Raw genomic sequence first — 18,152 nt, forward strand, 5'->3', positions numbered from 1 at the left:
CACAGGCACACACACAGACACGCACACACAAACCCAAACACACAAACCCACACACACACACGCACACACAGACGCACGCACACATACACACACACACACAAACACACACACGCACACAGACACACACGCACACAGACACACACACACACGCACACAGACGCACACACATGCAGGCACACACACACAGATACACACACACACACCCATAGCTCCACGGCACTTTCCCTTGCAATCTCACTGAAGGTGTGACACCTGCCCATTTCCCTCCTCCCTCCTCAGTGTCCAAGGGCCTAAACATACCTTCCAGATGAAGCTGCAATTTATCTGGGTCTCAGTTTAGCTCAGTTGGCTGGATTGCTGGTTTGCAGAGCCGTGTGATGCCAATAATGTGGGTTCAGTTCCCATCACTACAGTTTAAGGTTGCCATGAAGGACTCTCCATCTCAACCTCTCCCCTTCCCTGAGGTCTGGTGGCCCTCAGGTTAAGTCATCACTAGTCACTTCTCTCTCTAATGAGAGAACAGTCCCTATGGTCTGGTAAGACTAGGGTGACACAACAAACAACTTTATCTGCATTTCCCACAATCTAATTTGCTGCTCACTATGTGGTCTCTACATTGGGGAAACGAGGTGTAGACTGGGTGACTGCTTTGCGGAATATTTACGTTCTGTCTGCTAAAATGACCCTGCGGTTCCACTTTAACACCCCACCCTGTTCCCTGGGCACCGTATCTGTCTCAGGCTTGCTGCAGTAAAACTCAATGTAAGCTGGTTCCACTTGGGAACCCTGCGACTTTCTGGACTCAGTAATGAAATTGGCAATTTGAGACATCATCACACGTGCTAGTCCCCTACCTCCACACTCCAGGTCTTGGTTTCACATGGTCTGCTACTCTGCACAACCCATCGTTAACCACTAACAGTCCCCAGCCAGACCCTTATCCACTCCTTGGTCTGTCCAACTCTTCTTCTCCCTATTTGGGCTCTACACCCACCTCTCATTCACTCCTCACCCCCTCCTCCCACCCTAAATTCTGTATAAAGACCATCCATTTCCTGGCTACCATCAGTTCTGAGGACAGATCCATCGATGTGAAAAGTTACCTCTGATTTCTCTCCCACAGATGCTGCCAGACCTGCTGAGCTTTTCCAGCAATTTCTGATCTTGTTTCTGATTTCCAGCATCTGCAGTTCTTTTGATTTTTATACAGTGCACAGTGAGCTTTACTCGGTATCTAACCCCGTACTGTAGATGTTCTGGGAGTCTTTGGTGGGGGACAGTGTAGAGTGGGCTTAACTCTGTATCTAACCCTGTGCTGTCCCTGTCCTGGGAGTGTTTGATAGGGATAGTGTAGAGAGAGCTTTACTTTGTATCTAACCCCGTGTTGCCCCTGTCCTGGGAGTGTTTGATAGGGACAGTGTAGAGGAAGCTTTACTCTGTATCTAACCCTGTGCTGTCCCTGTCCTGGGAGTGTTTGATAGGGACAGTGTAGAGGGAGCTTTACTCTGTATCTAACCCCATGCTGCCCCTATCCTGGGAGTGTTTGATGGGGACAGTGTAGAGGAAGCTTTACTCTGTATCTAACCCCATGCTGTCCCTGTCCTGGGAGTATTTGATGGGGACAGTGTAGAGAGAGCTTTACTTGGTATCTAACCCTGTGTGGGTCGTGTGGTGACTGAACAAAGATTGTCAGAAAGGTTTAACACACCAGGCCGCGTTTGTATCAGGTAGCAGTTGCTGAGAGATGGGGGTATTTACAAATGAAAGTGATGGTCAGGTGGAAACCACAGCCCCTGGTCCTCACTGCAAATAAACCATTTTCCTGGTGATTTCTGGCCCTGCATTAATCTGCACTGTCTCGGTGGACTCTATTCCCTGGTAAAGCCTACGCCATGCCCCCAGACAACTCCTGGTTCATCACCATCTCCTGCACCTCAACTCCATCACCAAAACGACTCAGAGAAGGGAGATCAGACAATTTTAGTTCACCTTCCCAGCAGGGGTTGTCCTTGGCCTGCCATTCCTTGCCCCGTTGCCGTGGAGACTCGCTTTCGTTCCCAGGAGAGTCCAGATGTGCCCCTGGAGAGTTTGGGAAGCCCCTTTCCCAGACGATGTGTTCCTCCCGGCTCATCGATATGGAGTGGGAAGGGTGCGCCAACAAACTGAGGGACAGGGGCCTTCAAAGCAAACACTGGCCATCATGAAACCCAGAGCCTGCTGGGAAATCGAGAAACAATTCCAGGCAGAGTCTGGTCTGTCGGTCAGGTAACAGTGAGGTGGTGGAAGGTGGGACAAGCAAGTCAAGAAAGAAGACCCCGTCTGGGCAGCAACTGTCCATTGTCGACGCCAGTCTTATCAATCGGTGGCTCAGTGGTTAGCGCTGCTGACTCACAGCACCAGGGACTCAGGTTTGATCCCACCCTTGGGTGACTATGTGGAGTTTGCACATTCTCCCTGTGTCTGCATGGGTTTCCTCCAGGTGCTCCGGTTTCCTCCCATAGTCAAAAGATGAGTAGGTTAGGGTGGATTGGCCATGCTAAATTGCCCATAGTATTCAGGGATGTGTAGGTTAGGGTGGATTGGCCATGCTAAATTACCCATAGTGCTCAGGGATGTGTAGGTTAGGGTGGATTGGCCATGGGAAATTGCCCAAAGTGTCCAGGGATGTAGGGATTCTATGACAATTTAACCACTTTTGATTAGATTAGATTAGATTACTTACAGTGTGGAAACAGGCCCTTTGGCCCTACAAGTCCACACCGACCGGCCGAAGAGCAACCCATCCAGACCCATTCCCCTACATTTACCCCTTCACCTAACACTACAGGCAATTTCGCATGGTCAGTTCACTTAACCTGCACATTTTTTGGATTGTCAGAGGAAACCCACGCAGACACGAGGAGAACGTGTAAACTCCACATAGACAGTCGCCCGAGGCTGGGATTGAACCAGCCTGCTAACCACTGTGCTGCCCTTTTGCAGAGATTCTGAAGAGTTATTGAAAGAGGAATATTGCTGACCAACCAGGGTGGTAATTTGGAATCTATACAGCTTGCTGTTTGGAGGACTCTCGATCTCAGTTCTCTTTTTTGCGACAATTGCATTGGTGTGGTCTGAGTGGGGGCCTAACCCAAAGCCAGGGATACAGCAGAGACAAACACCGACTCCGCCCGGACGGCTATCCACTCAGTGAGTGACGCTCTTTGGTCTGCCCGAAACTTGGGGGTCTTACAGAGCAAGGTGTCGACCCTGACCGAGTGTTGCAGAGTGGCACCCACGGTCTAGGATTACCTGCTGAGGGGGTCACTAAAGCTTGGTTCAGCTGCCACCAAGGGGCAGTGGGGAAAGACCACCGTCTGAGGTCCTGGGAGGTCTGTTCAGTTATTAGACTCTTTCAGAACCTCAGATATCGTCTTGTGTAAGTAAGGAATGCCTTTCGTCTGTTTGTTGGATACAGTCAAACTCCAGTGTTTACTTGTTTCCTCAAATCCTGCTGTACAGAACCGAACTGACTACGTGTACATTTAAAGATTTTGTTTTGAATAAAGTACATCTTTGAAATAAGAAGAAAAAGGCCTAGAGTTCTTCTGATTCTGATTCCTGAGGAGATTGACTTGATATTAGGCCTCAGGCCTCCTCCTTCACTTGAGTTGGACAAGCTGCAAAAGGCCTGCTGGGGAGACCAACGAGACACTCCAGTTTTTGATTAGATCACTCCTGGTTTCCGCCAAAAAGTCCTGGGAGTCCTGACAATTCCCTAGGAATAGAATGAAAGCATCTTTTCCCTTTTTGTCAAAACAAACAGGTTCTGGAAAGCGAAAATACGTGGGATCTTTCTTTGCCCCGCTTCCTGTGAGCAACCATTGTGCTGCGGTTTGGATCATTTCTTTACACTTGAGGCTGAGTAATTGCAGAGATGTCTGGATTTTTTTTTTCTCTCATTGTTAGAAAGGTCACTGAAAAGATACATCGGGCCTTTTTTTAAAAAGGCATTTCTTGGAAATCACCCACTTCCAGATAATTGCTGGTCTTGCTTGTTTGAAATCTTTTCAGGGAAAACACATGACAGTTTTATGACTTCGGCTTGAACAATGCTAGCCAGGGAGATTGGGTTTCAGATTTTTCCATTGAAGGCCTCCTGGTGATTATTTCGCCCCTTAACTAACCCAGGCTGGACATGTCAACGTGTGACCCTTGACCTTCAACCGCACTCCTTCCAGGCCCCTGACAGTGGTCACCTCCCCCACCCCATGGGGTGGCACGGTGGCTCAGTGGCTAGCACTGCTGCCAGGGAGCTGGGCTCAATCCCAGCCTCGCGGCGACCGTCTGTGTGGAGTTTGCACATTCTCCCCTTGGCTGTGTGGGTTTCCTCTGGGTGCTCCGGTTTTCTCCCACAGTCCAAAGGTTTAGGATGGATTGCTGAAAATGTGTTGCTGGAAAAGCGCAGCAGGTCAGGCAGCATCCAAGGAACAGGAGAATTGACGTTTCGGGCATAAGCCCTTCTTCATGAATCCTCATTCCTGAAGAAGGGCTCATGCCCGAAACGTAGATTCTCCTGTTCCCTGGATGCTGCCTGACCTGCTGCGCTTTTCCAGCAACACATTTTCAGCTCTGATCTCCAGCATCTGCAGTCCTCACTTTCTCCTTTAGGATGGATTGGTCATGCTAAATTGTACGTAGTGTCCAGGGATGTGGAGGCTAGGTGGGTTAGCAGGGGGAAATACAGGGGTGGGGGGGTGGGATGCTTTTTAGTGGGTCGCTGCAGACTCAGTGGGCTGAATGGCCTGCTTTCACACTGTGGGGACTCTGTGATGTCAATCGTTATAACGTTTAAAAGATATTTGGAGGGGTACTTCAAATATCATAATGTTCGAGGGTATGGGATAAGTGCAGGAAATTGGGATGAGTGCACCTTTAGTGATGGTGATGGCAGTTCACACTCGATGGGCTGAAGGGCCTTTTTGACAATCTATGAGTCAATCATCAGACAGCTCCGCCTTACTGTAACTTTCTCCTTCGGAGAAATTCCGAAATTCGGTTGCCCTGCTTGCGTGACTCCCTCCCCCACTAGCTCAGGTCTTTCCAACTGCGACTGGAGTGGCAGGTTAGCTGTTAAAGTGAGAAGGAAATGCAGGGAGGGCAGAGGGCAGTCTCAGGAGCTGGATCGAGCAAGAGGCTGAATGTGGTACCGGGGTGTCTCGGAGGATTCTAGACCACTGGGAGATGCAGTGATTGTCAGCCAGCATGGAGCTCAGAGAACGGGCATCCCCTGGTTGGGCCTGGTCCTTTCAGGGAGACTCGGCCTGACAGATACAAACAGGCGCCTCGAGATGCTGATGGCTGACTCGGAAGGTGGCAGGATGAAAGTCAAGGACTGTTGTAATGTGTAAATAAAGGGTGACTTGGTGATGGGATCCCGGCCTCTGTGGCAGTTTTTTTCAGGAGAGACCAAGACAGAGACAGAAGAAGTGATTTCACAAAATATGAAAACATAACATAGAACATTACAGCGCAGTGCAGGTCCTTCGGCCCTCGATGTTGCACCAACCTGTGAAACCAGCCTGAAGCCCATCTAACCTACACTATTCCATTCTCATCCATATGCCTATCCAATGACCATTGAAACCCCTTAAAGTTGGCGAGTCTACTACTGTTGTAGGCAATGCATTCCATCATTCCTGAAGAAGGGCTAATGCCCGAAACGTCGATTCTCCTGTTCCCTAGATGCTGCCTGACCTGCTGCGTTTTTCCAGCAACACATTTCCATCAATGCATTCCATGACCCTACTACTCTCTGAGTAAAGAAACTACCTCTGACATCTGTCCTATATCTATCACCCCTCAATTTAAAGCTATGTCCCCTCGTGCTAGACATCACAATCTGAGGAAAAAGGCTCTCACTGTCCACCCTATCGAACCCTCCGATTATCTTATATGTCTCAATTAAGTCGCCTCTCAACCTTCTTCTCTCTAATGAAAACAGCCTCAGTTCCCTCAGCCTTTCCTCATAAGACCTTCCCTCCATCCCAGGCAATATCCTAGTAAATCTCCTCTGAACCCTTTCCAAGCTTCCACATCCTTCCTATAATGCGGTGACCAGAACCGTACACAATACTCCAAGTGCGGCCGCACCAGAGCTTCTGTCCTGTCCCATCAGGGTTGGGGAAATGAGCCAGCCAAGAAGCAAAAGAAACAGCAGAGAAACCAACAAATACTTGCGAATGAATTAAGGGAGCACCATTTTGATATGTAAAAGACGGATTGGGCCTGTCCATATCAGTTACAAATTTTACTTCAGCATATGATCCTAGAAATAATGGAGACATTGGTGGTCAGCTTTGAAGATTCTATAGACTCTAGAACAGATCCAATGGATTAGAGAGTAACTAATGTTACATCACTGTTTGAAATAGGAGACAGAGAGAAAACAGGGGGTTATAGACTGGTCAGCCTGACATGGGTAGTGGGGAAAATATTGGAGTCCATTAGAAAGTATTTAATAACAGGGCAGTTGGAAAACAGTGACTAAATTGGACAGAGTCAGCATGCATTGACAAAAGGGAAATCGTGCTTGACAAATTAATTCATTTTTCAAGGATGTGATTAGCAGAATCGATGAGGGGGAAAGCAATGAATGTGGTTTACTTGAACTTTCAGAAAGCTGTCATAAGGCCCCACATAAAAGATTAGCGTTTGAGTGCTTGGGATTGGGGAGGGGGGGGTTAGCATATTGACAGATTTGGCAGACAGGAAACAAAGAGCTGGAACAAACGAGTCTTCTTCCTGTGTAGTGGGAAGTGATGTATCACAGGGATCTATGCTTGAACGCCAACTATATACGGTATGTAATTAATGATTTAGGTGAGGGAACGAAACCAAATAGAATGGAATGGCCTTTATTGTCAAGTGCAATGAATGTGTTGATGGGTTTGTAATGTTGCTTCTTGGTGTCATCTTAGGTACAGGATAGATTAGATTAGATTCGATTCCCTACAGTGTGGAAACAGGCCCTTCGGCCCAACTAGTCCACACACCTTTAACTGTAGTTACAGAGTAAAACCAAAATAAATTAGCATGGGAACAGTTGAAAAAGTCCAGAATGTGGCAGTGAGTTGTTCTGTTCCAGCCGATGCCCACTGGTCCCAGAGCACCAGGCCACGATGTCTCTATGTGCCAACGTCTGCCCAGGACCTACTCCATCAGGGAATCACCTGTTCACTTCACTCCACTGCGGGAATCGGCCCACACTCACTCTCCCGCGGGAATGACCTTCCAGCTATGGGGAGAGAGCAGTGCAGTCATGGTTCACTGGACGTGTGAAACTGGATTGGTCAGGATTCTATTCAGCGGAGTCTAGAAGAATAAAGGGGATCTCATTGAAACCTAGATGTAAACTTTGAACCGAACGAGACAGGATAAACTCAGGAAGGACGTTCTCCGATAACTGGGGAGTTCAGGGCCAGGGGTCACAGTCTAAGGATACGGGATAAACCTTTCAGGATTGAGATGAGGAGAAATCAGTTGAGGCTAAAACATTGAATGTTATCAAGAAGGAGTTGGATATCGATCTTAGGGCTGAAGGGATCAAAGAGTTTTGGGGAGAAAGAGGGGACGGGGACTGAGTTGGACAATCAGCCATGATTGTACTGCGTGCTAGAGCAGGCTCGAAGGGCTGATTGGCTGTTGCCCCTTATCTTCCATATATTTACAAATCCACCCATTCAGAGATGTTGTCACACACCTCTAGAGCAGGTGGAACTTGAATTTAGACCTCCTGGTCCAGAGGCAGGGACATTATCACAAGAGCCATTAGCCATTGTTCCTGTCTGGGAAGGCAGGCTGACAAAGGGTCAAAATATAAAGCCAACCACTAAAGTTCTGGACAGTAGCCAGTCCTGAAGAAATACCAGACTGTCTGGTACAAAACAGGCCGTTTCGCCAGATACGAGGCTGCTGAGTGGGAGGGGGAGGGCCCTCCCTCCCCTCCCACTGCCGATATAAGAGAGAAGCAGGTCAACAGGTAAGTGAGATTACGTCAGGTCACTGAGTACAGTTAACTGTAAATGTGGGTCATGGGAGAGACCCTCAGCTCTTGAATAGGGGTAAGTGAGTGCAGGTTATGGGGCAAAGGCACAGCCCATGTTTATTACTCAGGTTCACTGGGTACACGTTGCTAATAGCTCACAGGGAGAGCACAGAGTGTGAGACCTTTTGCTGAGCTCGACATATCAATGAAAAAATAACCATTGGGCAGTAATCCAGTGTTCGGTCAGACACCCTACCTGAGACTGAAAGCACATTCACCCGATTTTAGAGAGTGAATTTTTGTGAATCCTGTCAGAAGTGGCCTCAAATCTCTTCATGTGACTCAATGTCTAATTTCGCTCAGTGAAATACCTTCAAACATTTCAGTCGACGGAAGTTGCTTTATATTGAGAACTCATTGTTTGATTTCCCAAGCGCCTCGATATTTAAGGAACTCTTTGACGTCGGTAACCTCTTACACTCCACCATCCGGACTGTGAAGGGGCCCTTGCATTTTATTAATGCCTTTCTAGGCCATTGGAGAAAAGTGCTTTACCACCAATGATGTACCTGTGGATCATCCTACACTGTTCCAACTGCAGCCAATTTGCAAGTTCCTCCAAACACCACTTTATCTACTTTGGTTACACGGATTAAGGAATAAATTAATAAATTAATTGGGCGGCACGGTGGCACAGCGGTTAGCACTGCTGCCTCACAGCGCCAGGGACCCGGGTTCAATTCCCGCCTCAGGCGACTGACTGTGTGGAGTTTGCACGTTCTCCCTGTGTCTGCTCCGGTTTCCTCCCACAGTCCAAAAATGTGCAGGTTAGGTGAATTGGCCAAGTTAAATTGCCCGTAGTGTTAGGTGAAGGGATAAGTGTAGGGGAATGGGTCTGGGTGGGTTGTGCTTCGGCGGGTCGGTGTGGACTTGTTGGGCCGAAGGGCCTGTTTCCACACTGTAAGTAATCTAATCTAATAGCTTTAAAATCCACCAGAGAGGGCCCCAGGGGTGGAGGCTGAAGGATAGCATCTTCAACAGTGCAGCACTCCTGCAGTACAGCATTGGAAGCCAGATGTGTGCTTAGGTTCTATGTATAACCCACAACGTTGACTCAGAGACAGGAGTACCACCAACCACGTCTCCAGGGAATGCAGATCCCACCACATGGGGCGCTGGTAAAATTCCTGACTTGAGTTGTCCACTACAGGATACAAAATCCAGCCGGAAGTCTGGAATGCCATCACTTGGTAGCGCCACCTTCCAGGTGAAACATTAAAGCTGAGGGCCTGTCAGCTCAATCGGGTGGTTTTTTTCCTGATTCTCTCGAGGGATCGCTGGCTGGGCCCAACATGTATTGCCCGTCCCTAGTTGCCCCTTGAGAAGGTGGGGGTGAGCTGCCTTCTTGAACCGCTGCAGCCCACCTGCTGTGGGTTGACCCACAATATACTTAGGGAGGGAATTCCAGGATTTTGACCCACGGACACTCAACGGATGGCAATACATTTCCAAGTCAGGATGGTGAATGGCTTGGAGAGGAACTTGCAGAGGGACAGTGTTCTTCTGTATCTGCTGCCCTCATCCTTCTCAATGGAAGTGGACGTGGGTTTGGAAGGTGCTGTCTGAGGATCTTTGGTGAATTTCTGCAGTGCATCTTGTAGATGGTTCACACTGCTGCTACTGAGCATCGGTGGTGGAGGGAGTGGGTGTGGTGCCAATGTGTCCTGGATGGTGTCGAGCTTCTTGAGTTTTGTTGGGGCTGCACCCATCCAGGGCAAGTGGGGAGTATTCCATCCCACTCCTGACCTGTGCCTTGTAGATGGTGGACAGGCTTTGGGGAGTCAGGAGGTGAGTTATTCGCTGCAGGATTCCCAGTCTGTGACAGACTCTTGCAGCCACTGTATTTATATGGCTAGCTTCATTTAGTTCCTGGTCAACGGTAACATCCAGGATGTTGATAATTGGGAACACAGTGATGGTGATGCCCTTGAGCGTTGAGGTACGGTGATTGTTGGAACCTGGCATTGTGTGGTGAGAATGTTACTTGCCACTTGTCAGCCCAAGCCTGAATATTGTCCAGATCTTGTTGCATTTGGATATGGACTGCTTCAGTACCCGAAACACTTCAGTAAATTCCAAAAGATTATATGCTCCCATTTAGAAATGGAATAAGGCTGGTTTCCATTGGTACCTGATCAATATTTCCCCTAAAATCAGGAGAGACAGATCTTCTCATCATTACCCCATTGCTGTTGGTGGGAGCTGACTGTACTCTCTCCCACCTTACCACAATGACTATATTTTGACAATTAAGACAATACAGAGCCTTGGGATTTTGGCCATTGAAAAGGGAGCTACAGAAATGCCTGTCTTTCATTCTTTAACAGGAAACACAAATGTGGTTGCTCAGTCAAAATGAATTCAAGATGGCTGCCTTCTATCGGTGGAACCAGTGCGTGAGAGGTTGCCAATTTTCTTGCTATCTTCACACTTCAGTCATCAGAAGTGGAAAATAAAGTTTAATATCCAACTCCCAGAGAAACAGAAACCTCTTGACTGCTGCTTTCGGCTGTCTTATTGAGCCGATGGAGGTTTATCGACTTCACAGGATGTGGGCATCACTCCCGGAGCTAACATTTATTGCCCATCCTAGGGGGCAGTTAAGAGTCAATCACATTGGAGTTGCATGTTGATTGATTGATCTATTGTCACGTTTACCTACGTGCGGTGAAAAGCTTTGTTTACTATCAGTACATGCAGATCAAAGTAAGCAAGGGCATACAGATCAGAAAGAGGCATCAAAGTTACATGGCACAGAGCATGTGCTAGGCAAGATCAGCACTATTTGTGGTTAGAGAGTCCATTCATCAGTCTAGGGAAGAAGACTGATGTAGGCCAGACCAGGAAAGGTTGGCAGTTTCCTATCCTAAAGGACATTGGTGTACCAGATAGGCTTTTCTGACAATCAACAATGGGTTTATGAGACATATTTTTGTTTGAATATTAAACCAAACCCCAGCTGTGCTGGGATTCGAACCCAGGGCCCCAGATGTTACTTGGGTCTCTGGAGGAGCAGATACCACCAGGCTAAGACCTCCCCTAGGTGAGGCAAATAGTCCAACCCCATTGTCGTCAGGCAGAACAAGAGGTTCATTGAGTGCGGGTAATGACAGGCACGTGAGACATTATTAAGGCTCACATGGTAGACTTTGCTCTAAGTTCACAAACTCAGCAGTTTCGGCACAGTTCACTGAGCTAAGAACACAATCAGTGGGAAACTCTCCATCCTGTTTGTAAAGTTTACTGGGTTTAAGATAAGAAAGGTGCAAAGGGCATCAGGGTACTCTCAATCAGATTTGCAAAGTTCACTGAGTACTTTGAATGTGTGCACAGGGCGAGGACTGTATCAGATCCACTGCAGTGCATTTCAGGCCTTTGCTAAGCAAATGGTAACACATAATGTTTCATGTTTTATTGATGTGCCGGCACTTGGTAATACAGAGCACTGTGGAAAAAGAGAGACACTCGCTGAGGTTTTCCATCGTGTGCTCATCAGGACACGCACAAGAATGCCAAATTTCAAGCAATCACAACGACTGATGTAACGGAGGTCCCCACATTCACCCCGTGTCTGTGTAGTTTTCCTACCAGTACTGCAGTTCCCTCTCACAGTCCAAAGATGTGCAGGTTAGGGTGGACAGACCGTGCTAAGTGTCCAGGGATGTGCAGGCTAGGTGGATTAGACATGGGGAATGCAGGGCTACAGGGATGAGGTAGGGAGGTGTGTCTGGGTGGGATGCCCTTCAGAGGGTCAGTATGGACTCGATGGACCGAATGGCCTGCATCCACACTGTAGGGATTCTTGGATTCTATGAGAAAAGGGTTCTGCCTGGACAGTGAGTCAATTCCTTCAGGACGATGGGGAAAACACTGCGGTGCTGTAGGTGCTGGGCTTGAATATGTTCCATTTGTTTGAGGAGACTATGCCTCTGCCAATGAATGCACATTGAGATGTGGTTCATATCTGCTTTTCGAGAAGCAATGTGCTGGGAGCTGGTGAATGTCAACGTAGTTATTCACCAGGTAAAGTTAGGAATTGCCCAGAAGCATAGGGGGGGCGGGGATCTTTCTCAGAGTCAATGTGTCAACCAATCAGTACACCTTTTCTCTTATAGTTTAAATGGCATAGTGTAAAGTTGGCATTCATGTATATGTGTATATATGTGAGAGAGAGAGAGTGTGTGAGTGTGTGTGAGAGAGAGAGAGACAGTGTGTGTGTCTATGTGTGAGTGTCTATGTGTCTATGTGTGTGTGTGAGAGAGTGTGTGTGTGAGAGAGAGACAGTGTGTGAGTGTCTATGTGTGAGTGTCTATATGTGTGTGTGTGAGAGAGAGAGTGTGGGAGAGTGTGTGTGAGTGTGTGTGAGAGAGACAGTGTGTGTGTTTGTGAGAGTGTGTGTTAGTGACAGTGTGTGTGTGTTAGTGTGTATAAGAGAGTGTGAGTGTGTGTATGAGTGAGTGACTGTGTGTGAGTGTGAGTGGGTGTGTGTGTGTGTGTGAGTGAGAGTGGAGGGGGGTGTGTATGTGTGTGAGAGAGAGAGAGAGAGAGAGAACCTGGCCTTTCCTCTCTCCTGTGTGCCATGTCACACTGAAACATCTGAGCACAGTCCTACCACCCACTGTACACAAACACGGCTACCTCAGTGAAGGGAAGTCCGTGTCACCAGTGGAGCATCATTCCCTACCGTGCTGCCCAGTGCAGCCATGAGCTCTCCTGGTTTGTGGCTACATTCACACCCAGCTCAGGTCTGAAGCCGCTGACATTGACACGTGAAAACTAGCCTCGGTACTCCGGTGGAATATTAGGGCAAGGAGAGAGAGACAGAAAACCCACAGCTGGTTTCAGGAATAAGGCCATTCCATAGAATCATTGAGTCCCTACAGTGCGGAAACAGCCATTCGACCCATTGAGTCCACACCAACCCTCCGAAGAGCATCCCTCCCAGACTAACCCTATCCCTGTAACTTTGCATTTCCCATGGCCAACCCACCCTAACCTGCACATCACCCGAGGGTGGAATCGAACTTGGGTCCCTGGCACTGTGAGGCAGCAGTGCTAACCACTGAGTCAGAAGAAAACCAGACCTGAGGGGCATGAATCCGGAAAGTCGGCAAGGCCTTTTCCCTGGGGTGGGGGAGTCCACAACTACAGGGCATGGGTTTAGGGTGAGAAGGGAAAGATATAAAAGAGACCTGAGGGGCAACTTTTTTCATACAGAGGGTGGTGCGTGTATGGAATGAGCTGCCAGAGGAAGTGGTGGAGGCTGGTACAATTACAGCATTTAAAAGGCATTTGGATCGGTATATGAATAGGAAGGGTTTGGAGGAATTTGGGCCAAATGCAGGCAAATGGGATTAGATTAGGTTGGGATATCTGGTCGGCACGGACGAGTTGGACCGTGCTGTACATCTCTGTGACTCTCGAAGTCAGCACACACCCACAGTATACCTCGTCATCACTCAGTAATGACAGAAGGTGTTGGTGTGTCGTAACTGTAGCATGTTCACAGCAAGATGCGACAGGCAACAATGAGCTGAATGATGAGATGCTCTGCTTTGATGGGATTGGCTGTTTGCAGTGTTTTGGTCACAACACCACAGCAACACCTTGTTCTGATTTGAATAATGCCACAGACCTGAATGTCAACCTGCGAAACTGGAATAGGCAAGGAAGGTAGTCGTCTGGAAGGACATTGTACCTAGCAATGTCACACCCTCTCAGCCCTGCATGCAATCGGCAGCAGATTGCGACTGAAGCAGGTATTACAACCCGATCTAGTCACCTACAACAAAAACAGCTTGTCAGAGTGTGGTTAGGGAGCTTGAGGAAGCGATCTGCTGGGCAATTATCGACAGGGAATAAGGTGAGCACTAGAGGGCAGCAAAGACCTAAGGCTGCAATAAAAAGGAATCCGTTCCAGCTCAGCAGCCACAGAGCGTAAAGTTACAAATGGATAACAGGGGGGGTTCCTGTGACACAGTGGTACTGTCCCTGTCTTTGAGTCAGGAGGCTTGGGTTCCAGTCCCACCTACTCCAGAGGAATGTAATGGCATCACTGAACAGGTTGTTAGAAAGTACATCTACAAGTGGATAGCAAGATTTGACTTATTGTAGTCACATGCACATCAGTACAGTGAAAAGCTTTGTTTTGTGAGAAGTACGGGCAGATCATATAAACAAGGATGTACAGATCATAAAGAGCTTAGACAGAGTGAGGCATTATTGACAGGAGTTCAGACAACAGCCAGTTGGATCACCCTTACCTAGTGCTCCTCTGAGGTCCCATTAAACACCCAATGTGGCTCCCTGCTATGACATTAAAATGCCATTGAGTGTATTGGACTCAGCAAAGGATCCTGACACCATCCGGGATGAAATGGTCAAGACCTCCACATCAGTTGCCAAGTGATTACTGTACCGCTGTGATGCTGCCCTCGACTTGAACACCAGGCGACCTGTACAGGTGTGTTGCTTCCATGGAGCAGTACAATAAATAGAAGAGTCAAATTCTTATCTGTCCAAACTCCTGCTAATCAGCAGCAAAGCAGCCACTGATTGACCGATCATCAGCAATATCTTTTCCTACAGTTTTTGCAAAGAGCTATATTTAATGTTGATTTTCATGAAGCATCTGTAAAGAAAGTATAGCTGTCGAAATGCTGGTAAATGGGATATCTGTCTCAGGTAGCAATGTGTGGCCCAGAGATAATCTGGTGAATAGCCGTTTATGGGAGTGGGCAGGCGAAGTAATCTGAAAACCCAGGTGATGTTTTGGGGAGCTAGGCTGAAATTAGACCCAGCATCACTCAAGCTCTAACTCAAGCTCTAACGATAACCATGTGACCATTATCCTAAAAACTGACCCAGCTGGCAGTACAGTGGCAGGGGACCCTGGCGGTTTCCCTGGGTGTCCCCAACACAGGCTCCAAATCCCATGGAGTCATTAGACATCAGGACAAACACGGGGGTGGAACACCTCCTGCTGATTAATCCGTACTCCTTCAAGTTCAACATGTGTTTCTCCTGTGTTTCTCCTTCCACAACAACAAAACGTGTACAGTTCTGGTCACCATATTTCAGGAAGGATGTGGAAGCATTTGAAAAGGTGCAGAGGAGATTTACCAGGGTGTTGCCTGGTCTGGGGGGAAGGTCTTATGTGAAAAGGCTGAGAGACTTGGGTCTGTTCTCACTAGAGAGAAGAAGGCTAAGAAGGGATTTGATAGAGACATACAAGATGATCAGAGGATTAGATAGGGTAGACAGTGAAAGTCTTTTTCCAAGGATGATGACGTCAGCGTGTACGAGGGGGCAAAACACAAATTGAGGGAGTGATAAATTTAAGACAGATGTCAGAGACAGATTCTTTACTCAGAGAGAGGTAAGGGTGTGGAATGCCCTGCCTGCCAATGTAGTTAACTCAGCCACATTGGGGAGATTTAAACAATCCTTGAATAACCACATGGATGATGATGGGATAGTGTAGGGGGACGAGCTGAGAATAGTTCATAGGTCGGCGCAACATCGAGGGCTGAAGGGTCTGTTCTGCGCTGTATTGTTCTATGTTCTATGTTCTAACACCACCTGAAACACTGAGGGTATCAAACCTGGGTGGGGGAGTTCAACGGCCATCATCAAGAGTAGTTCAGCAGCACCATCTCAGATTGAGCTGGTCAAATCCTAAAGGACATAGCTGCTAGACTGGGTCTAGCGGCAGATGTGGAGGGAAATATATACCTGACCTCAGCCTTACCAATCTGCCAGCTGCAGATGCATCTGTCCTTGACAGTATCAGTAAGAGTGACCACCGCACTGTCCCTGTGGAGATGAAGTCCCATCTTCACATTGAGAACACCCTCCATTGTGTTGTGTGGCACAGGACATACCTGGCAAGTTTCCATATTGTCAGGGAAATGCCAGTGAAGTGCATGTATGGAAGATCTTGGCGAGGGGAGCAGCACGTTCTGGAGCACACGCCTTCAGTACTATTGCCGGAATGTTGTCAGGGCCCATAGCTTTTGCAGTATTCAGTGTCTCCAACTGTTTCTTACTATCATGTGGAGTGAATCGAATTGGCTGAAGACTGGTATCTGTGACATTGGGGACCACTGGAGGAGGCTAAGATGAATAATTTACTCAACACTTCTGACTGAAGATTGCTGCGAAAGCTTCCGCCTTATGGTTTTCCCTGACGTACTGGGCTCCTCCATCGTTGAGGTTGGGGATATTTGTGGAGCCTCCTCCTCCAGTGAGTTGTTTAGATTAGATTACTTACAGTGTGGAAACAGGCCCTTCGGCCCAACAAGTGCACACGGACCCTCCAAAGCAACCCACCCAGACCCAGTCTCCTACATTTACCCCTTCACCTAACACTACGGGCTATTTAGCATGGCCAATTCACCTGACCTGCACATCTTTGGATTGTGGGAGGAAACCGGAGTACCCGGAGGAAACCCACGCAGACACGGGGAGAACGTGCAAACTCCACACAGACAGTTTCCTGAGGCAGAATTGAACCCAGGTCTCTGGCGCTGTGAGGCAGCAGTGCTAACCACTGTGCCACCGTGCCACCCGTTTAATTGTTCACCACCATTCCCCATTGGATGTGGCAGGATCTGATCCATTGATTGTGGGATCACTTAGCTCTGTTGATCACTTGCTGCTTATGCTGTTGGCAGTGCTAAATGGGACAGACTTCAAACCGATGTAGCAACTCAAGACTGGGCATCCGTGAGGCACTGTGGGCCGCTAACAGCAGCAGAACTGTACTTCAGCACAATCTGTAACCTCATGACCCGGCATATCCCCAGGATCAACCCTGGTTCAATGGAGAGTGCAGGAGGGCATACCAGGAGCAGCACCAGGCAGACCTGAAGATGAGGTGTCAACCTGGTGAAGCTACCAAACAGGACTACCTGCATGGCATAGAGCATAAGCAGCAAGTGACAGACAGAGCTAAGCGATTCCACAACCAACGGGTCAGATCTAAGTTCTGCAGTCCTTCCACATCCAGTCGGGAATTGTGATGGACATTAAACACCTCACTGGAGGAGGAGGCTCCACAAATATCCCCATCCTCAACGATGGGAGAGCCCAGGACATCAGGACAAAAGATAAGGCCGAAGCTTTCACAGCAGTCTTTAGTCCAAAGTGCTGAGTTAATCATTCATCTCGGCCTCCTCCAATGTTCCCAGTGTCACAGATACCAGTGTTCAGCAAATTCGACTCACTCCCCGTGACATCAACAAGCGGCTGGAGATATTGGATACTGTAACGGCAATGGGCCCTGACATCATCAACAGGACTGAAGGTGTGTGCTCCAGAACTTGCTGCTCCCTCGCCAAGCTCTTCCGGTACAGGTCCAACACTGGCATCTCCCCAACAATGTGGAAAATTGCCCAGGTATGTCATGTACACAAAAAACAGGACCAATTACCACCCCAGCAGTCTGCTCTCCATCATCAGTAAAATGATGGAGGGTGTCATCAACAGAGCTATCAAGCAGCAGCTGCTCAGCAACAACCTGTTCAGCGATGCCCAGTTTGGGTTCCACCAGGGCCACTCAGCTCCTGACCTCATTACAGCCTTGGCTCAAACATGGACAAAGGAGCTGAATTCCAGGGGGGAGGTGAGACAGACAGCCCTTCACAACAAGGCTGCATTCGACTGAGTATGGCATCAAGAAGTCATGGCAAAATCAATGGGAATCACGGGGCAAACTCTCCGCTGGTTGGAGTCATATCTGGCATATAGGAAGGTGGATGTGGTTGTTAGAGGTCAGTCATCTCAGCTCCAGGACATCACCGTCCCTTCAGTGTCACTGGGTCAAAATCCTGGAATTCCCTCCCTCAGGGCATTGTGGGTCAATCTTTCCCTTTTTGGTTTACATATAGGAATTCATGGTTGGCCCTTTCTGAGTTGCCCTCCAGCACATGGACTGCAGCGGGTCAAGAAGGCAACTCATCACCTCCTTCTCAAGGGGCAACTAGGGATTGGCAATAAATGCTGAGCTACGCCCACATCCCCTGAAATAATTTAAAAAGCAATGTGACCAAATGTGATGCCGTTA

This window comes from Chiloscyllium plagiosum, chromosome 10, assembly GCF_004010195.1.
Source record: "Chiloscyllium plagiosum isolate BGI_BamShark_2017 chromosome 10, ASM401019v2, whole genome shotgun sequence".
Classification (NCBI taxonomy): Eukaryota; Metazoa; Chordata; class Chondrichthyes; order Orectolobiformes; family Hemiscylliidae; genus Chiloscyllium; species Chiloscyllium plagiosum.